This window comes from Asparagus officinalis, chromosome 7 (genome assembly GCF_001876935.1).
Source record: "Asparagus officinalis chromosome 7, Aspof.V1, whole genome shotgun sequence".
Classification (NCBI taxonomy): Eukaryota; Viridiplantae; Streptophyta; class Magnoliopsida; order Asparagales; family Asparagaceae; genus Asparagus; species Asparagus officinalis.
This window is the reverse complement of record NC_033800.1, coordinates 19579951-19603164: the sequence shown is the minus strand read 5'-3', so window position 1 is coordinate 19603164 and position 23214 is coordinate 19579951. Positions and strand designations below refer to the sequence as shown.

At 36.9% G+C, this 23214-nt stretch overlaps 1 pseudogene; it reads right to left on the bottom strand.

Annotated features, from left to right (window-relative positions):
• Positions 537 to 21447, bottom strand: LOC109846786 (annotated as a pseudogene).

The window sequence follows — 23214 nt, the reverse complement described above, 5'->3', positions numbered from 1 at the left end:
TTTATATAGGAGGAGAAAAGGGAGCGTTGCTGCCGTGACATGGAAAAGAAAATGTTAATGGGCAACGCTTTTGTTATGGGCCTCTGCCTTACTCCACAGTTCCCAATTTGGTGCGCCGAAGTCGGTCCCAAATGCTTGCCACGTGGCTCCACTAGCCCTTCACCATTTGCATCGGCCCCATACTTTCAAATTACACAATAATCACGCCACCAGCATTTTCAACTACAAAATGCGAAGCCTCGTCCAATATTTTGACATTTTCGACAAAGTTGTTTGCCAAAGAATTGGGAGCGTTTTAGCCCCAAGATTTTGATAATGAAAAGCATGCACACATACACGCATGCAAGAACCTAAAACCGAACGAAGTGCATTTTTATAAGTCAACCTGTGTCTTATCAAGCTACTCATCTCTGTCAAAAAGGATATACGAATAATACACTTCTCTACCCCCAATAGCATGACATTTGACTTCACCACACCAAAGTTTTTCTAAAGAGAAAATATAAAGCTATTACACCAAGAAAGGCACGATGATGAACAGAGTTCAAGTTGCAAGTTGCAACTGCTAGTTGCTATTATCTCATTCTTTGCCGACAATAATAGTAAACAGATAATACTGTGATTCAATACACTGCAGAATATTTATATACTGTGATGAAATATCCCGAAATTTTTGAACCTTAGCAACGTAGCCTTCTGTCTGACTTCCTTTAATAAAATATATGTTACAGGTTTTAGTAAAATGTGCGGCCAAAACTTTATATCTAGCAAGGCCACAGTGATAGCACATGAAACCATGAAGCATCTCATACCTTGCCATCCAATTTCGCGACAATTAGAAAAGAAACAGGGAGATTCCGAAATCTTGCTTCAACTTGGTAACTGTTGACGATGAGCTGAGATATTACCTAGGATTTGCTTGATGCCTCAGTACCTTTTCTGAAGCAAAAGCATGCAAATTAGACTAAAGCGTCATGAGATATCATATATGAGACATTACAGGGTTAATTGCACATGGACACCCTGTACTATCGTCTAATTGGATAGAACCTTGACTTTTTTTTTACCTTTTTACCCACAAGAGGTCTATTCGTTCAAAAACAAATTTCACTTTCTCTGAGGGTAAAAGAGTAAAAAAAATCACTCATGCGGTCTATCTGCAACAATAGAACTACAAGACATCTATCCGCAATTGGGCGATAGTACGGCATGTTAAAGTAAGAGAGAGAATCTTGGATAAATTTCCCTTAAGTTGAATATTGAGTGTGCACATATATTTATACAAATAGAGGAGGGTGAGGTGTGTTCTCACAAGCAATGTGGGAGTAAAACCCACTACAATACACTATTATCAATAGCCCCCTTCAAACTCATGTTGGATTAAACAAAGTGAGTTTGCGTACAAGAAACTGAAACCGATGAACATGTAAGGCATTTGTGAAGAAATCTGCAAGCTCGTCAGCGGATGAGACATGATGAAGTAAAATTATCTTGTCCTTGATAACTTGGTGACAGACAAATGAGCGTTGATCTTAATATGTTTGGTCCTTTCATAAAATACTGGATTATTAGTAATCTGGATGACACTCTTATTATCACAGTAGAGAGGAGTAGGAGTCGTAACAGAAATATCGAAATCACTCAATCTGGATGACACTCTTATTATCACAGTAGAGAGGAGTAGGAGTCGTAACAGAAATATCGAAATCACTGAGAAGGCGACGAAGATGAATAATCTCAGTAGAGAGGAGTAGGAGTCGTAACAGAAATATCGAAATCACTGAGAAGGCGACGAAGATGAATAATCTTTTTAGTTGTTGTGGACATTGCACGATATTATGCCTCAGTACTGGAAAGAGCAATAACATCTTGTTTCTTACTTCGTCAGATAATAAGGGAATCACCAAAAAATATACAATAACCTGTGATAGACTTTCTGGTAGTAGGATCACCAGCCCAATCAGCATCAGAATATGCACAAAGCTCTAACTTAGATGTAGCAGGAAATAAAAGAGAGCGAGTGCTAGTACCCTGGAGGTACCGAAGAATCCGTAATAAGGCAACATAGTGTACAAAGACGTGGGGCACTAACAAATTGACTGACAATGCCAACAGCATGAGAGATATCTGGTCGAGAGATGCACATATAGACCAACAAGATGTCGATATCGGATAGGATCAGATAGAGGCTCACCATCGGTAGAGCAAAGTTTGATATTTTGCTGTAGTGGAGTATCGGCAGTTGCATCGTCAGTTAGCTCAGCTTGATTTAGAATATCCGAGAGATACTTCTGTTGAGACAATAGTACACCCCGCGGGCCTTGAGAAATTTCTAGACCAAGAAAATACCGAAGAGATCCAAGATCCTTCATGTAAAACTGTTGTTACAACTGGTATTTTGCGTATTGTATACCTGCCACATCATCATCTGTAATGATCATATCATCTACATAGATGAGTAATAAAACTCTGCCACGCGATATAGTACGAACAAACAGAGAAGCATCTTGATGACTTTTCATAAAGCCCGCTTTGAGCACGGCATCGCGAAAACACTCAAACCAAACGTGGGGTGCCTGCTTGAGACCATAAACAGTACGGCGAAGGAGACATACATGTCCTAGAGGAATATTTAACCCTGGAAGCGGTTGCATATATACGGTCTCTAATAAAGAGCCATGAAGAAAAGTATTTTTAACATCCATCTGGTATAAGGGACAACGATGAGCAGCAGCGATCGCAAGGAGAATACGAATAGTAGGCATCTGAGCAACAGGAGCAAATGTCTCCTCATAATCAATACATTGTTGTTGAGTAAAACCTCGAGCCACTAAACGAGCTTTTTGACGTTCAATGGTGCCATCAAGACGAAACTTGACCTTATAAACCTATTTACTGCCAACAAGAAAGATCCCAGGAAGACAAGGAACAACATTCCAGTTATGAGTTTGCTGAAAGGTTTGAAATTCCTCAGCCATAGCCTGTCGCCACTCTGGAATTTGAACTGCCTCTTGAAAGGACTTTGGTTCAACGGTAGTATGAATGACAGCAAGAAAGTTATGAAAGATAGGTGAATAGGAAATAACCGAAGCATACCAGACAGGCATGACATGTGGGCGTTTGCCTCGACAAAGAGCAAGAGAAACCTCAGGCGGGAGAGATGCTGGCGTATGTGTGTGGAGATCAATAGTATTTTCTGGAGTGAGAATTATGCCCACAGGATAGGGATTAGATGGTGTAAGAGAAGGCTCGAGTGAGGAAGAGTCAACAGAAGGAGAGGGAGAGATGTCAGGGAGATCTCGAAAGGAAAACTAAGGTGAAGAAGTGGGTGATGCAGTTGACGAGGAAGCATGATCAGTAGATTGGAGAAAATTAAAGTCATCAGAAGTAGAATAATATGGAGAATCATCTTCGAACTGAACATGACGAGATATATGAACTCGACGAGTTGTAGGATCATAACAACGATAACCTCAATGTTCTGAACTAATTCCTAAATAAACACAAGAAACAACTCTGGGAGACAATTTATCACGTTCGTGAGATGACAGAAGAACAAAACATCAACAACCAAAAACGCGGATTAGATCATAACGGGGAGGATGAGTATAAACACGACTATAAGGAGTAGCATCGGAAAAAAAGCTAGATGGAGTGATATTAATGACATGAGTAGCGGTGACAATGGCCTAAGCCCAGAAATGACGAGGAACAGAGTAAGAAATGAGCATGGATCGAGCAGTATCAAGGATATGACGATATTTGCGTTCAGCAACACCATTTTGCTCATGAGTGTAGGGACATGATTGTTGAAAGATAGTCTCATGAGAGGACATGATAGAGCGCATGATAGAGGATAGGTACTCTTTGACATAATCAGAATGAAAAACTTTAATACGAGATTGCCATTGTGTGAAAATCATAACAGTGAAGGCTTGATATGCAGTAAGTACGTCAGAGCGATTCTTAAGTAGGTAAACCCATGTAAAACGAGAGAAATCGTCGATAAAACTAACATAATATAAGTAGCCAGATGAAGAAGACAAAGGAGCTGGCCCCCAAATATCAAAATGTACTAAATCAAATAAGAAAGTGGATACTGATGTACTCATTTTAAATGGTAAAGTAGTGAATTTAGACAATTTGCAACCAGTACATGACTCAATACTAGAACTAAATGATACAGAACCAAGTAATCCAGACTGAATAAGACTCTTCAGCCTTTTATTAGACATATGACCAAGTCGTCTATGCCATAAATTAACAGGAAGCGAGATAGAGAGTTTTGATGAACGAACTGAAGCAACAAGAGAACGTGGATGTATGGACTCTGAAAGGTGGAGATATTCCAGAAAATACAGCATGTGCCTCCTACGACCCGCCCTAACCGTCTTACCCGTCTGTAGATCCTGTACAATACAAGTATTAGAAGAAAATGAGACAAACAGGCCCGCCATGCATAAAGAGCTAATAGAAATTAAATTCAAGCACAGTTGAGGAGCCACATAGACGGGACCCAAGTGTTAGACGACCAGATGGATCATTTTGTGGGGTAATAGAGCCATACTGAGTAATGGACAATGGTTGTCCAGCAGCTGTGTAGATAGGAGGAAGAGGATGAAGTGAAGACAGAGGATAAAAGTGAGACATTACAAGTTATATGAAAGGAACAACCAGAGTCAAAAATCCAGAGATCATTCATACCAAAGACCGAAGGATTAGCTGAAAAAACAGCAAAATACATACCAGAGAGTTGTGCGGCGGATGTAGAGGTGATATGTTGAAAAGCATCAAATTGACGGTGAAGACTTTCAATAGCTTGAATAGTAGAGTCTGAAGTAGTAGAAGATATAGCATTGGCCAGCAATCCTGGTGTACGAGAGGGTTGAGACTAAGGGGGTCGCCGACCACGACCAATACTTAAGGAACGTAACTCAGGATGAAGCTTGAAGTATGTCTCAATACGGTATCCTTCATTCTTGTAATATTTGCAAGAGAGCTTAGATCGAGCCTGTGGAGAAGTATGATTCATAACAGGAGCAGTGACAGGTACAGACAGAACAGTCTCGAGTGAAGAGGTAGGAGTGTCTGTTGACAAATTGAGTCGTGATGTCTGCTGTCGGGTCTCATAAGCAGTGAGAGCTCCCATAACTGAGGCCAAAGTCGGAAATTAAGGCTGATAAAGTAGTTGATCAGCCATAATTGAATATTCATGAAGGGACTGAAACAGTTGATGCACCACAGGCTAGTCAGTCTTCATATGTGTAATTACGTTCAAGAAGCATGGAGCATAACTCTGTCCAAAAAGCTTACATTTGTCCAAAATGGGACTACAGAGATGAACTATCTTTGCATTGTAGAGCAATACGTTGCAGAAGATATGCTTCCCGTGCACCCGAGCACTCAGTGGAACGCTCAGTGAGACGAGTCCACATGGCTCGAGCAGAGGGAAGCGAACCAATCTCAACAGTAAGACCAGAGCCAACACATCGAGTGAGATAATTCATGACACGAAATTCCTGCAATTACCAGTCTGAACTCTCCTTGACATAGAGAACACGAGCAGTCTGAAAATTGACATCACCACTACCTGAGACAATAGTACTAGATGAAGCAACAGTGCTGATGGACAATGAAACTGGTCCCGTACTGGTGAAATGATCAAGCAAACCAGCGTCACGTAAGGCATTGGTGGCAATGGTGGACCACGCTGCCAGTCACTTTGATCATTGAGAGGAAAAGGTGGTTTGGGAATCTTCTCCAAAGGAGCCATAACAGCAATGTTGAGACGTTAAGACGTCGAGATGGATTAAAACGGCGATGTCGTTACTAACTGCGAAACGGCAATGCCGTTCGTTTGAGGCCGTGAGACGGCTTGAAACGGCGATGCCGTTAATTTGAGACCGAGAGATGGTCTTGAAACGACAATGTCGTTAAAATAAAATCCGAATGTTAGAATGAAACCCGAAGGTTTAAAATAGAACCCTAAGGTTAGAATGAAACCCGAAGGTTAAATGAGAACGCAAAACGCGTTAAGAGGCCGCAAAGCGGCAATGCCAAAAAATCTGGCAGATGAACACAAAAAAAGCGTTAAACGACTGCAAAGCAACAAGACCAAGATTTGACAAAAGAACGCAGAAGGGTTAAAAATATTTTATTGAAAGGGAAATAGCCCTAGCTCTGATACTATATTAAAGTAAGAGAGAGAACCTTGGGTAAATTTTCCTTGAGTTGAATATTTAGTGTGCACATATATTTATACAAGTAGAGGAGGGTAAGGTGTGTTCTCACAAGCAATGTGAGACTAAAACTCACTACAATACACTATTATCAACACGGCATTTATCCGCAATTAACCAATAATTATAGTATGCTTAAGAAACAGATCAGGAAGTAAAAAAAGGAACATGATGTTTCTGTTAACCAGTCTTACGGTTCAGATATGCCTTTGTAACCCTCCTTCTCAAGTAGTTTTGCTAGTGAAATATCACCTGTTTTATGATGGTGCCATTTTCCTAAGCATATCAAACACATATGGACTTTACATGCTTATTATTCTATAGACTATTGTATATTAGTGATAGCTTGCGGATCTAAATAATGCAGAAGCATAAGCCTAATCAATGGGAGTTCAAGTGCTGCTTAGGTAATTTGATGTTGTAGCACAGAGATATAAACTAGTGTACTTCATAGTGATAGAAAGTGCAACCCTAATCAGCAACCACTTAGAAACAGTGATGATACCCAGGAGAAATTCCATAAAATATTTAGCACTTTTTATTTATTCCAGAGAGAAATTTTTGATGCAAAAAATATTTTACTTGTACGAATATAGATACTACCAGAGGAAATCATAGTAAAACATAGTTCTCGACTGCAGGCTACTTCAAACAAAGAGGTGAATTAAGAAAAATGGTAACTTTAATAACAACGTACGCCGGGCATAAAATAAGGATTAGCATTTTATCCTTCAGATCTGAGTTTCTTACCATTATATGTACATAATTTGGCTTGATATAATCCAAAAGACGTTGGTAGTGGGTGATCATCAATATTGAACCTTGAGATGTCAAAAGCATATTCACCGCTTTTGCCACCCCTTTAAGTGCATCAACATCTAAACCAGAATCAATTTTGTCTAAAATACCCAAGTCTGCCTTCGAATCCTGAAAAATTCCGATAATATATATGTCAACAAAAGGCCATTTGAAAATCAGCTATTTACATAGGATGAGCTGGATAACAACATAAAACAAACAATAAGCAAAGGAATCATCAATTTCATGAGTGGAATATGCACTTCCAATATCAACAATGTAGTGCTGAATTGCATATCTCATTGTAAAGCAGTATATATGCATGCATTGCCTCATCAATAGCATGGATCCAGATCTCCACACCCCTGCTCCATAAACTTTCAAGAATTTCCTGAAGCGAACAAAATCAAGAGAACTCTGAGCAATGATGGGACCAAAGTTATGAATCATATATTATTTATAATACACCATAAGATGTCCAAGTCAAAATACAAGATTCAAAAAGACCCATGATATACAATGTTTTATCCTAGTTATTGTATCCTATGATGCACGGATACGGATACAGGACACGGATACGACACGGACACGAATACGGGATACGGCAAAATCCAAAAAAATAGGATATGGGGATACGGCAAGGATTTTAAAAAAATATTATTATATATAGAAAATTTTATAAAATTGAACTAACAATCTAAAATATGAATCTATCATAAAATAACAAGTTTGTAAACAAAAAGTACCTCAAAATAAAGTGGAAGCTGAGAGATTGAGAGAGAGGATTAGGGTTAGGGTTAGTGTTTTTTCTTATTTTCTTTCGTTTGAGTCAGCTGAGGATCAAATCGAACGGGAGATTTGAGAAATAGGGATGGGTTTTTTAATCGAACGGTTTGGGTTGGATTTTAACAACCTAACCCACAACCCGAATGAATCGGCCTTCGGCGAATCCGAGTCGTGTCCGAGCTCCTTTGACCTTGTCCGAGCCTAATTTGACCGTTGACCCATGTTGGACACGGATTGACCGTGTCCGACACGTGTCGTGCACGTGTCGTGACGAATCCGTGTCCGATTCTAGTCGGACACGGATTCGTGGCCTCCGGGGGCGAATCCGTGCTTCAGATTTGTATCTACATGTCAGTTATTCCCATAATTCTCCACCCTCAGGGATTGCAGATATAGCAAAAGATTGTTATAATCTATGAAAACATGAGTAATGTTATGAGACTATTATAGAGTATATAATTATAATTCTCAATCCTCACAACTCCATAATTTTGTAGTAGTGGAAGGGCCTTTGAAATGGCATCAAACCAGCCGAGGATTAGTCCCCCGCCACAAACTTAAAGCGGACTATATAAAAGAAAATAATGTTGCAAGAGTTCAGGTTTCGGCCCAAAAAAGGGCACTCAGACTGCAGGGGCATGTTAGAGTATAAAATTATTAATCCTCAATCCTCACTACAGCTCCAGAACTTTGGTGTAGTGGAAAGGTCCTTTGACAGAGACATTGCTATAATTGATACAACATGATTAAGAAGGTTTTTGGTACATAATAGTTTCCAATTTACAGAAGACTTGACCACGGCTAGAACTTTTTATGAGGAACAATGACAACAGAATGACAGCTCTATAAGGATAATTGGGTGCAAGCAGCATTATGATGCTTGGTTATGGGTATTAGGCAATGTACCCAAACTTATCACAAAATCCAGCATGCAGCTATATTGCACAGAGTTAAATACCACAAGGAACTAAGTAGAGTGGGTGGGTTCATCACTAAATCCCACTTTGGTTTGACGCCGAAGGTCTAGAAGATGGGTTCCTTCTTCTTCCTTGAGTATTAAGGTGGTTTCCTTACGATTGACATGTCATCCACGTTCCACTTGTGAATTTTTCCCACTCTCCACTTCATGATAGATGGTTAATGCTTACAGAGATATGGGGAATAATTATTTGTACTTGAGCTCGTAAAATGAAAAATGAAAGTTAATAAACCAACATGACTGTGGGCTGGATGATGCTCAGAACGTAATCTTGTCAGTAGACTCAAAAATTAATTGTAGCTAGCATTTTTAAGATAAAACTAGCTAAAATTCTGTAATTAACAGTCTTCGGCTGGAAAGATACTAGGATGGGTGGCTGTTAAGACCATCCTTTCTTGGGCATTACATTGAACCTTCAATTGTTTATCAGAGAATCAAACCATTGACTTCAAAGTCGTTGCAGGCTCTTTCTATCTCATCGTGGTAGTTGCATCTATTCATAGTCCCATGTCACTTGTTTATAAGTACTCCATACTGAGAGTGGGTGCCCGACACAATTATTCACATGTTTTAGTGACAAGATCTACTCAAGATTTTGCAGGTAGCATCCTTCAAAGCCACCATGCTCTGGCTGTCCGAACCTTATCAAGGTTCGTAACGGCACATAGTGAAAACACCTTCAAACATCTAGCATGGTCCATACTATGGCACCAACTTGCTGTCTTTCCTGTACTGAGTTACTTCACTAGACCATGGTAGTTTTTGTATCAAAACCGATGTATTATGATTTTCTAGTAGCTACCAAATTTTCAGCATTATTTACTAAATTAAATGTGACCCAAGTCTCTAGTAAGGCTTGCTCCTTTGCTTATGTTAAAAGCTAATTTAAGAGATTCAGGATAAAGTGGGACCAAATTTTCTCGTATCAGTATTAATAAAAAGGTTTAAAAAATTCTGTTACATGTTTAAAGGTTGTCTCCTAAAAAAATTGTCAAATGAGAAAACCTGTGGACCAACAACAATACATGGATTCTTCAAATAAAAACTGAATCTATGCTTATCAATTTGCTCACTTACTATCCTACGCAACTTCAAAAGAGATAGTTAATAGAAAGAATGCTAATAAGGCATTGATAGAAGAGAGGTTGATAGTGCACATTATAAAATTTTATTCTGCTCTCCTTGAAAGAATATTTCTCATTGCTGTTTAATGATTACAACTTAAGTCCCTGGCTCAGGTATTACAAAAGCGGATTGGTAGCAGGTGTTCCCTGGTTCGAGAACAGTGTACAGCCCTTTTGCTCCAAAAAAAGGAAGAAAAGCACCTAATGATTTCTCATCTACTTCCAGCGCTCAGAAGTGTAAAAAATAAAATCTATCATTGTCGACAATTAAACTCTTATACTGTAACAAAATATGCATACAGAACATGATTGAAGTAGAATAAAAAGTGCAGTAGATCAAAATCCGATTCAAGAACAAGGAAGCAAGATGCAAGAATCAGAATCCAACAATTTCAAAATGAGAAGCAAACAAAAATCTAGTTGAACTAATAAGGACAAAACTTACACAGACCTCTAAAGGAGATAGCTCTGGTTGCCCATGCTTTTTTCTTTTATAACATTGGCTGCCATAAGCAGAAAGTCCATGTTGCTAACTCCTGGTATCTCATTTGGGGTCTGAAAACTCATGAAGAGTCCAGCATGAGACCTCTCCTCTGGCTTTAGTTCAAGCAAGTTTTCACCTTTGAAGACAACACTAGCTTCTGTTATTTCATAATCTGGATGACCAACAATAACCTATAATAAATAAGGACCCGCTCAACGCTTTGTGAAGCTAGATAAATTTACCAACATTGATTACCTGCTGCACTAAAAATAATGAGGTGCAACAAAGGTTAAGTGTTGAATTATAAGAATCTAAAAGGTCCTATAAAAATTACCATAAAGATTCTAGTCAATCACTGAGATCCAGTAGAAATACTACAAGTCTAATCTCATTATATGACGGGATAGTAAGACAAAACAGACATTATGTTTGAAATAATTTGTCAATCATCTTAGTAAATAGTATGTAAATAGGTTCCACCAGCCTAGCATAAAATCAGGTCAATCATAGAAATGACAGCTTCATGCCTTAATCCTGGCCCAATTACTCATATCTGATAGTAAGCTTCGCCCAATTACTTATATCTGATAGTAACCTTCACATGATAGCTTATTTTTGTATTTCCAAATACTTTTTAATCTTTAGTTCTTCACTATTTTTTTATTCTAATACATGAGAATTAAAGTACTTAATCATTCAAGTGTCAAGAAATAATTGTTGAAAAGAATGTCAATATGCCCTAACATCACAGAGGCGGTATTGATTCCAGTAATAAATTGTTAGACTGCAACCCATTAGCTTAAGACTTTGCATTAAGGTGGTTAATTGATCGCAAGAATCATGACCCACGTGTATGGGTTCCAGGTCAAAGCATGCTTTCAAATTATGCGCATAGCTATGATATATAAAAGCAGTAGCAATTATCTTGTATGTTGTACACACATGGTTTAGCATGGGTGGTGGTAGTTTGTGCCTGTATGCAGGGACGTTGTCTGTATACTAACAAATAACAGATATTTAAGAAAAGGTCAAATTCTATTATTATTTTTAGCTTCTGATTTTTGATATGAAGACAACAGAAAGATATAATGGGAATATCAAAATGAAGCAAATGAAGTATAACGACAGCTTGAATAAGACCATCTATCTAAATGGAAAGCCGAAAATATGCCTATGAAAAATGGAAAACTATATCTAACTTCTCCTTGCAACAATGGACAATAGCATCGGGGCAATTATACTCAGGGAATGGTACATGCAATAACTCTGCTAGCGTTGTGTTTATTGTCAGTATTGTCTGTCCCAAGCTAGGATAAAGGAGAAGGGTTGTGTTAGGTAGCCAACAGCTAGCGTAAAACATAATCGGATCCACATGAAAAATAAATTCTATTATATACTCGTTGGGGCGTCCCCACCGCGACACGTTGCATCAATGCCACCCAGATGCAATGATAAGTAAGCAAAGGTGGTTTATTAGGCCATCCCCCGAAAGTAACGCATTACATCGATGTCACACCGGTGTAATGACAAGTAAACAATGGTGTTCTAAGAATCTACAATTCTCTAATAGGTTACCTAATGGTATTAGGCATAAACTAGAACGGTCTAAGAGGAAAAATGGTAGGAGACTTTTACAAGAAAATAGAATTAGTTTAGCTACTTGAAATATAGGTACACTTACCGAAAAGACTATGAAATTAGTGGATGTCATGCTTAGAAGAAATATAAATATAATTTGTTTACAAGAAACTAAATGGATAGGAAAATTCTAGAGAAATTGAAAAGACCAGATATAAACTTTGGTAGATATAAACTTTGGTACACGGGAAAAAAAGAATAGGAATGGAGTGGGAATTCTTGTAGATAATATAATAAAACAAAGTGTTGTAGAGGTAAGAAGAGTTGGAGATACTAATAAAAGTTGTCTTAGGTGTAGAGGTTATTAACATTATTAGTACTTACGCACCACAAATAGGCTTGTCCGAGAGTACTAAAAGGAAATTTTAGGATAGATTAAATGAATTAGTACAAGGAATCCCAATTTGAGAGAAATTATTTATAGAAGGGGATCTTAATAGACATGTTGGTAAGGATAATAACGAATATGAGAGGATACATGGAGGTTTTGGGTATGGAGATAAGAACGATATGGGTAAATCAATTTTAGAGTTTGTAATATCGCATGATTTGATAATAGCAAATACACTTTTTAGAAAAAGGGATAAACACTTAATAACCTTTAAAAGTGGTTTTAGTAATAGTCAAATAGATTTTTTCTGACTAGAATAGTGGATAGGTAAATATGCAAAGATTGTAAAGTTATACCAGAAGAGAGTTTAAGTACACAACATAGATTGATGGTCTTAGACATATCTATTAAGAAGTAGAAAAACTAACGTGAACAAGAGACTAAGAACTAAATGGTAGAATTTAAAAAGAGTGAATTTAATACATTTTAAAGATAAGCTAATAAAAGAAGGTATATGGAACATAGCTAATGAGACTAATATTATATGGAATATCATGTCTTCTTGTATTGGAAAAGTGGCTAAAGATATATTAGGAGAATCTAAAGGTTGTAGATTAGACAGTAATGAGAGTTTGTGGTGGAATGAGTGTGCAAAAGGTTATTAGAGAGAGAAAAACTTTATATAAAGAGTGGCAAAAGTGTAGGAGTAGGAAAAACTTAGAAAAAAATAAACTAGTAAGGAAGGAAGTAAAAAGAGCTCTAAAGGTTGTAGATTAGACAGTAATGAGAGTTTGTGGTGGAATGAGTGTGCAAAAGGTTATTAGAGAGAGAAAAACTTTATATAAAGAGTGGCAAAAGTGTAGGAGTAGGAAAAACTTAGAAAAAAATAAACTAGTAAGGAAGGAAGTAAAAAGAGCTATCAATTATTTAATGATAACTAAATAAGTGAGTAAAATAGAGATTTTAACCATATAGTGAATGATAGGAACTACAGATATTGTCAAAAAAGTAGGATTAGCGAGGTTAAAGATGCTCTAAAGAAAATTAAATGTGAAAGAGTCGTAGTATCAGACGACATCCCTTTTGAAGTTTGGAAATGTCTTGGAGATATAGGCTTAGGATGATTACGCATAGCTATGATATATAAAAGCAGTAGCAATTATCTTGTATGTTGTACACACATGGTTTAGCATGGGTGGTGGTAGTTTGTGCCTGTATGCAGGGACGTTGTCTGTATACTAACAAATAACAGATATTTAAGAAAAGGTCAAATTCTATTATTATTTTTAGCTTCTGATTTTTGATATGAAGACAACAGAAAGATATAATGGGAATATCAAAATGAAGCAAATGAAGTATAACGACAGCTTGAATAAGACCATCTATCTAAATGGAAAGCCGAAAATATGCCTATGAAAAATGGAAAACTATATCTAACTTCTCCTTGCAACAATGGACAATAGCATCGGGGCAATTATACTCAGGGAATGGTACATGCAATAACTCTGCTAGCGTTGTGTTTATTGTCAGTATTGTCTGTCCCAAGCTAGGATAAAGGAGAAGGGTTGTGTTAGGTAGCCAACAGCTAGCGTAAAACATAATCGGATCCACATGAAAAATAAATTCTATTATATACTCGTTGGGGCGTCCCCACCGCGACACGTTGCATCAATGCCACCCAGATGCAATGATAAGTAAGCAAAGGTGGTTTATTAGGCCATCCCCCGAAAGTAACGCATTACATCGATGTCACACCGGTGTAATGACAAGTAAACAATGGTGTTCTAAGAATCTACAATTCTCTAATAGGTTACCTAATGGTATTAGGCATAAACTAGAACGGTCTAAGAGGAAAAATGGTAGGAGACTTTTACAAGAAAATAGAATTAGTTTAGCTACTTGAAATATAGGTACACTTACCGAAAAGACTATGAAATTAGTGGATGTCATGCTTAGAAGAAATATAAATATAATTTGTTTACAAGAAACTAAATGGATAGGAAAATTCTAGAGAAATTGAAAAGACCAGATATAAACTTTGGTAGATATAAACTTTGGTACACGGGAAAAAAAGAATAGGAATGGAGTGGGAATTCTTGTAGATAATATAATAAAACAAAGTGTTGTAGAGGTAAGAAGAGTTGGAGATACTAATAAAAGTTGTCTTAGGTGTAGAGGTTATTAACATTATTAGTACTTACGCACCACAAATAGGCTTGTCCGAGAGTACTAAAAGGAAATTTTAGGATAGATTAAATGAATTAGTACAAGGAATCCCAATTTGAGAGAAATTATTTATAGAAGGGGATCTTAATAGACATGTTGGTAAGGATAATAACGAATATGAGAGGATACATGGAGGTTTTGGGTATGGAGATAAGAACGATATGGGTAAATCAATTTTAGAGTTTGTAATATCGCATGATTTGATAATAGCAAATACACTTTTTAGAAAAAGGGATAAACACTTAATAACCTTTAAAAGTGGTTTTAGTAATAGTCAAATAGATTTTTTCTGACTAGAATAGTGGATAGGTAAATATGCAAAGATTGTAAAGTTATACCAGAAGAGAGTTTAAGTACACAACATAGATTGATGGTCTTAGACATATCTATTAAGAAGTAGAAAAACTAACGTGAACAAGAGACTAAGAACTAAATGGTAGAATTTAAAAAGAGTGAATTTAATACATTTTAAAGATAAGCTAATAAAAGAAGGTATATGGAACATAGCTAATGAGACTAATATTATATGGAATATCATGTCTTCTTGTATTGGAAAAGTGGCTAAAGATATATTAGGAGAATCTAAAGGTTGTAGATTAGACAGTAATGAGTCTAAAGGAGAGAAATATATATATATATATATATATATAAAAGCTTGCTAAGACTAGAGAAAGAAAGAGTAGAGATTTGGGTAATATTATGTGTATTAAAAGTGAGGATCAAATAGTTCTAGTGACTGATAGGGAAATAAAAGAGAGGTGGAGGAGTTTCTAAAGGAGAGAAATATATATATATATATATATATATAAAAGCTTGCTAAGACTAGAGAAAGAAAGAGTAGAGATTTGGGTAATATTATGTGTATTAAAAGTGAGGATCAAATAGTTCTAGTGACTGATAGGGAAATAAAAGAGAGGTGGAGGAGTTACTTTTATCAATTGTTTAATGATAACTAAATAAGTGAGTAAAATAGAGATTTTAACCATATAGTGAATGATAGGAACTACAGATATTGTCAAAAAAGTAGGATTAGCGAGGTTAAAGATGCTCTAAAGAAAATTAAATGTGAAAGAGTCGTAGTATCAGACGACATCCCTTTTGAAGTTTGGAAATGTCTTGGAGATATAGGCTTAGGATGATTAACTAAACTATTTAATAAGATTATCGAGATAAAAAGAATGCTGGATGAGTGGAGGATTAGTACTTTGATACTGATATATAAGAATAAAGGGGATATACAAAGTTGTTCAAATATCGAGGTATAAAATTCATGAGTCATACTATGAAATATTGGGAGAGGGTAATTGAGCAAAGACTAAGAAAAGAGACAAGTATATCTGAAAATCAATTTGGTTTTATGCCTGGGAGGTCAACTATGGAACCTATACATATTTTGAGACGGTTGATGGAGAGATAATAGAGAGAAGAAAAATGATTTACATATAATTTTTATCGGTATAATAGAAAAGCTTATGATAGAGTGTTTAGAGAGGTAATGTGGTGGGTGTTAGAAAAGAAACACGTATCTAATATATATATTGATGTGATTAAATATATGTATGATAGAGTAACAACTAGAGTAAGAACTAATAAAGGAGAGACTAAACAATTTCCTATTATCATAGGTTTACACCAAGGGTCAGCTTTAAGTCATTATATTTTTGCATTAACCAACTTACTAAGCACATTCAGGATGAAATCTCATAGTGCATAATGTTTGCCGATGATATAGTATTAGTTGATGAAACTAGAAGATGCATTATTTTTAAAGTAGAAAAATAGAGATGAGCTCTTGCATCTAAATGTTTTAGAATTAGTAGAACAAAAACAGAATCTATGGAGTGCATTTTTAGTAAAACTAGGAAAGGAAGAGAGCCTATGATACATATTGATGGCCAATAAATACCTAAAACTAATCATTTTCGTTATTTAGGATCAATCATTAGGCATGATGGTGAGATAGAGGATGATGTTGTGCATCAAATTAAATCAGGATGGTTGAAATGAAGTAGTGCTTCAGGAGTCTTATGTGATCATAGAATACCAATAAAACTAAAGAGAAATTTCTATAGGACGGTTATAAGACCAACTATGCTTTATGCGTCAGAGTATTGGACAATTAAAAAACATGTTCAAAAAATGTGTAGCAAAAATGAGAATGTTACGAAGGTCTTGTGGGCATACATTAAAAGATAGGATAAAAAATGAATGCATCCGTAGTAAATTTGAGGTTGCGTCTATTGAGGATAAAATAAGAGAGAATATATTAAGATGGTTTGATCATGTACAACAGAGACCCCTTAATGCACCGATTAGGAAAAACAATAATATTAGAGTTAATAGGGCAAGGAGATCTAGGGGTAGACCTAAAATGACTTGGTTAGAAACAATTAAGAATGATATGATTAAGACTAACTTAACGGATGAGATGACTCATAACAAAATGGAATGAAAAAATAGGATTCATGTATCTGATCCCAAACATTTGGGATAAAAGCGTGGTTGTTATTGTTGTTGTAAATGGTACATGCAATCAACTCAATTTGCATGGAAAGGGGCAACCAGAATATGAAAAGGGGTGCTGCCAAAGACAAATCTCAAAACGAAGGCAATAGGCCCAAAACTAAATCTAATCTTTGTGCTAAGTATCTCAAAGAACATCAAATTTTTCAATGTAATTTTCTATCCCTTTTCCATCACTTCTGAAATCACTTGGTCAAATTAAATTTAATCTGTGAACAACTTTAGTCCCTTACCCATCACTTCTGAAATCACTTGGTCAAATTAAATTTAATCTGTGAACAACTTTAGTTCGACAATGTTACGAGTACTTGCAATCTTCTCCACCTCATAACAACAAAACTTTTGCATTCCTTCTTCGTTTGTTCAAGCTAAGATCCAAGACATGAACATACTCATGGGAAAAAGAAATTTTCAGAACAGGAGGGCATTGAAACCGAAATTCTCCAACAGTTAATTAATTTCAAACATCATTCAGTTTCACTTAGTCCCACATCGACTACATGGGGAGTAAATTTATTAAGTTCCCTCTAACAGCCAGCTTTTAGCAGTGAGCTCTCATAGATCTCTCACAGACAATTAGTTTTTTGCTTACGTTTGTGCTATATATGGTGTAGAGACATGACAGCATAGCTAGTTAACATTATGAATCATAACTTTTAAAAATTCCCCATGTCATTTTGCAACTATTTTGACTGTGACAGAAACCAAAATGTCAGTATTTTCTGTACTTTGATTCCTGATTTCAGATTCTAGACCAACACAAAACTCCTAATAAACCCAAATTCCAATTGACCTCAACAAGAAGACAATCATTCAGTTTATGCAAGTTAAGAGGCACTAAAAAAATTCTACAAAGATCTCACCTTTGACAACGTACTCTTCCCCGATCCATTCTCTCCCATAATCGCATGAACCTCAAACCCATAAACATACTAATTTCAACCCCAAAAAGAAAAAGAAAAAGAAAAACCATAGGCCTAATCGAATTATTCCGAGTTTTTGACCTCACTCTCGTTAATAATAAGATTGACGCCACGTAGGATCTCCTGCCTCGACTCCGCGATCACTGCCCTAAGATTCTTCACCTCCAAGAGCACCTTCAGCGTTGCTCCGCCGCCGGCGACCGCGGCGACTGGGGAGTCAACGGTGAGTGTGGCCCTGAGAGAGGGGAGGGTTTGGGGTGCAAAGATTCGATTTGTGTTTTGGCGGGAAAATGTAAATGGGAAAAACTTCGAGCGGTCGGCTGTAAATCGATTTGTGATCTTTTTTGCGTTTTTTTTGGTTCTTACACGAGCTCCCGATTTGAGATGAAGGGTCAGGCCGTCAGGGATATTCTCAAGAACCCAATTTATTTATTTCAGATTGGGTTTTTCGTGTTAGTCCCTCGCATCATCAGCATTTTGATATTAGTCCCCCATATTGCATTAATATGTTGAGGGGCTGTTTGGTTGGTTTCCCTCATTATAAGAAACACATTTCCAAGCTATGATATTGATTTTCATGTATTTTTGAAGGTTTCTTAAAGTTCGTTTGGTTGGTCACAAAAGAGGGTTGGAAATAAACATCCATTGTTTGTTTCACAACTTTAGAAAAAAGGAAACTAAGAATAGGAAATATACCAAATGCATAATCAAACCAAACAGTCCCCAGATCTAACAAACCCTAGCCAAGATCCAACGAAACCCTAACCTCAGCACCGGAGCTCGGTTCCTCGCCAAATCGGATCGTCCGCGGTTCGGCGTCGAAGATCTCGGCGTTGCCGATCATTAGAAGTGAGACGAGACCGATGATGGCGACGAGCGAGGGATCAGCCTCCCATTAGCGCTCGACGAGCTCGACGATGACCCAGTATTGAAGCGAACGACGAGCTCGACGGCGACAACGAACGACGAGCTCGACGGAGGCTTGCGGTATCCGAAGGGAAAGCTGCTTCTACCTCAGTTTTTCTTTGACGGAGAGAGGCGGTGGAAGGATGGAAGTAGAGAGGTCGAAAAAAAAGGAAGAAGAAGAGGAAAAGAGAGAGATAAGACGGTGAGCTGGCAATAAATATTAATAACTCAGTCCTTCTCCATCCCATTTCCGAGCTTATAAACGGGAAATGGGGTTTTCTGTTTTTCTGAGGTGGCAGCTGATTTCCACGGAAGTTTTCTTTAAATTTGAGGTTGAAGCAAACTGAAGAATAGAAAAACTAAATGGGTTTTGATTTCTTACTGTCACAATGTCAGAGCTGGAAACCTATTTCAACTACTTATTTATGCCAACCAAACAGCCCCTGAAATTAGTCTCCGCGGTGTGTTGGGTTTCTAAATGCTCAGTAATATTCAAAGTTTCAACTTTTTTTATGGAATGAAAGTTATACCCCTCCTTCCTAATAATCAAACCCAAGTACCCGTTAAACTTAAAAAACGATTAAGAGCCTTAAATCGAACCCATTTCATTTGTCATCTACTCCAATGATCTACTAGCTGTGAACTATTTGTCCTCAACTGCAATTACTTAAATGCTACTTCACTCAGATCTTGTGGGGAGTCTTTGTCATCGGTCTTCAGCGAAGGGTTAGAGTGGGGGTTTTAGTCGATTCGGGGGATTATAGGGGCGAGATCACAATTATGACAAACGAACCCCTTTGGGCCTGTTTGTTTGCACTGAAGTAACTGTGAAGTAGCAGAAGTAGAGGAAGTAGAGGCTATTTTTGCTACTTCCATATAAAAAATGTTGTTTGTTTCTCCGTAAAAGCTACTTCCGTTACTTCCTTAAAAGCTGACGTGTCATCTAGCTGTCATCTCTATTTCCTTAATATTTTTCCGGCTCCAATGCTGTGAAATACGGCGGAAGTGATTTTTAGGGTGGGGTCCACGGAAAAAAATTATCCCCAAAATATTTTTTCAACTACATATTCTTCTCCTATCCTCACACAGCTGATTCTCTCTCTCTCTCCTTAAAAAGTAAAGTTATGAAAGGGTTTCCTCAACCGAGTCTTCCCGAAATTACTTATATCCTCACAACCGATTAGTTCCTGCGTGAAAGGGTTTCCTCAAGCTGGCGGTAATTCTAGTTCCCGCCGACTTCCCAGCAAAAAACGCCCTTCCTTCTTCATCTTCTTCCTCTTGGATTCACCAAAAAGGTATGTAAAGGTTAAATTTTGATCTTTTATTGTAATTAAATTACATCTTTTGCAAAAAAAGAAGAAATACTGGTGGTTGTATTTATTCGTTTGCTGTTTTTCTTTAGTTTCCACAAGCAATTTTATGTGATACTATTCTCCTTAATTTTTGCCCCTCATTTATTCCTCACAAAAACAAATTTTAGGTTTAATTTTACATAGTTTGTTGATTTCCATTTATTTTTTGTGGTGAAAGGACTAAATCTTGACTTGGGCTTGTAATTGGATTGATTCCGGTTCTTCAAAAAATGTACTATCAAGTGATTCAAAATTACAATGATTTCTAATGTAAATAGGACCAGTGTTTTCTCCTTGCATCATCCGAATAAGACCATCATCCGAATACTAGCTTGGTGTAATCAGCCATTTCGTGAACTCGAAGATTTTTTTTTGCAATGGCAATGTTGTCTGTTTTTTGTCGACTTACACAAATGAATTCAGTTCCGAGTGCCAGTAACTCATATTTCAGAACTTCATAGGATATATTAGCAGAGCAAATACATCTAGCTTTTGTTGTTCAGAAACTACATATAGTTGCCCGTACCCTTGAATGTCATCGAATAGGTTGCCATCGAATATTTCTTCTTCTGCTCAAATGGAAGTTCAAAAAATTTGGATACAACAATCTTCAGTTTTTGAAGCACCTCTGGTGATATTCCATGATTGATTAGCTACAATGTTGAATTGACATTATCAAGACTTATTGATAGCTTTTAGCAATGGGTTTTGTCTTGTGTAAATCTTCATGTTGTCAGCGTACTATTTGATTTATGGAAGAGCAAGGTCGAATTTGGAAGCATAAACGCTAGGACTAATCACATATCTGTCCCCTGTACTATAGGACACATATTACCTCCTTTTTATTATCACTTTCAAAAACATAGTTATCTTTTTGTTATTTGTATCTGCCATTTGGATGTCATGCAAGTTTCAGACAGATCATTTGAAATTTGAGGTGTTACCGAGATATCCTCTATTCTCTTATAGTTACATGTGTGGAACGTACACTTATATAATACAGAAACATATAGCAAGGAGATAACTTCATTTAGGATTAGAGAGATTAGAAGTAACAAGTGGTCAAAGCCTCGCATGTACTGAGGACTATACCACACGTCTCATATACCTGGAAGAATCCCAATTCTCTACAAGCCATATCGGGCTTGCTGAGCTCGCCTTCATCAGGTTCGGAAAGCAAATGCTACGATTGCTTTCACATAAAAAACTCCAACATACTGACATTGTAACAGGCATCCATTTTCTCATTTGCATCCTTTTAAAAGCATTCCACCAGTTAAAGACAACAGCGGCTTAATATAGTCATACTATTATAAAGCAAATAGTAAGAAGAATCAAATTATTAAGGTAGGCAAAGTCTTCTCTTGCTTCCAAAAGCAAATCGGGACCTTCTCAATAGGCTTTAACTTGACTACAAAGAGTTCTATGCCAGTGTAACTAGGATGTGAGAATCATATTTATTTTTGTCGATGTGAGAAATAAATTGGCGAATTTTTATAATAACCATATGCGCTGACTTTTTTGATTTTATAACATTGTTTTATTTGTTTTATGTAGAATATGGAACCTTCAAAAGCTAGAGATGCTACACTAAGTTGCTTTGCTGCATATGTGTCATGTATAGTGTGTGCTTACTTTATGTTGTTTGAGAATAAAAGAGAAGTAACTTCTAGGGAACCAACCGAGTTGAGAGATTCATTGAGAAATGCTTATATCTACCGATTATTCTATGGCGGCAGAACATTTGCATATGACTACTTAAGAATGGATAGAGGTCCATTTTTTAACCTTGTTCGCATGTTACGAAAGTCTAGACTTCTTAAAGATACCATATATGTTTCCATCGAGGAGCAAGTTGCTATGTTTTTACACATAGTAGGGCATAATGCAAAAAATAGGGTTGTTGGTATAAACTTCGTACGTTCAGGCGAAACTATTAGTAGGTACTTCAATGCAGTCCTCGTGGCAATATTAAAACTAAGACCATTACTAATGAAGCAAGCGAGTGGTGAGGTATCCGATGAGATTCGTTGTAGATCAACTTGGTATCGTTGTAGATCAACTTGGTACCCTTGGTTTGAGGTAAAGTGGATTATGTTTCAATCATTTATATATATACTTCTTAAGGTAATATGTAATATAAAATGGCGAATTTATATGTTGTGTATGTTTAAATGGTCAGAACTGTATTGGTATGATTGATGGAACACACATTGCTGCGTCTGTCCCTGATAATATAGTTGCTCGATTTCATGGTCGCAAAGATGGTCCCACACAAAATGTGCTTGCAGTTGTTACACCTAATAAGCTATTTTGTTATGTCATGGCTGGATGGGAAGGGTCCGCTAATGACTTTACAGTTTTAAGGGATGCATTGTCTATGCCTCCTCCAAAGGGATTGCGTTTGATAAAAGGTAATAAAATGTGAACTAAAATTATAAACTATTTTATTAGTTTAAAAAAATTTGTTAATAATTTGGTTTCATGTTAATATTGTAGATAAATATTATCTCTGTGATGCTGGATATACGACAATGCCTGGTTTTATTGCACCTTATCGTGGCGTGCGCTACCATCTTAAAGAGCAAGACGGTAGAGAACCATTGAACCATCGAGAGCTAATAATGGTTATAAAGTGTATAAGACATTTAAAGCCCCTGCTTTCAAAAAGGCCGTTGAGCATGTGAATTCTCTCTTTGGAGAAAATTATACTACATACAATGTCGAGAACCACTTACGAACCCTCAAAGATAAGTGGAAACTTATTTGTGAAGCAAAAAAACTTAGTGGAGCCGGATGGGATGAAGAGAGTAAGATGATTACACTTGATACCACGACATATGCTGAGCTTATCGAGGTATATTAATTTCTTAATCTTGTCCACCAAGTTAATTCAAAATTTTCT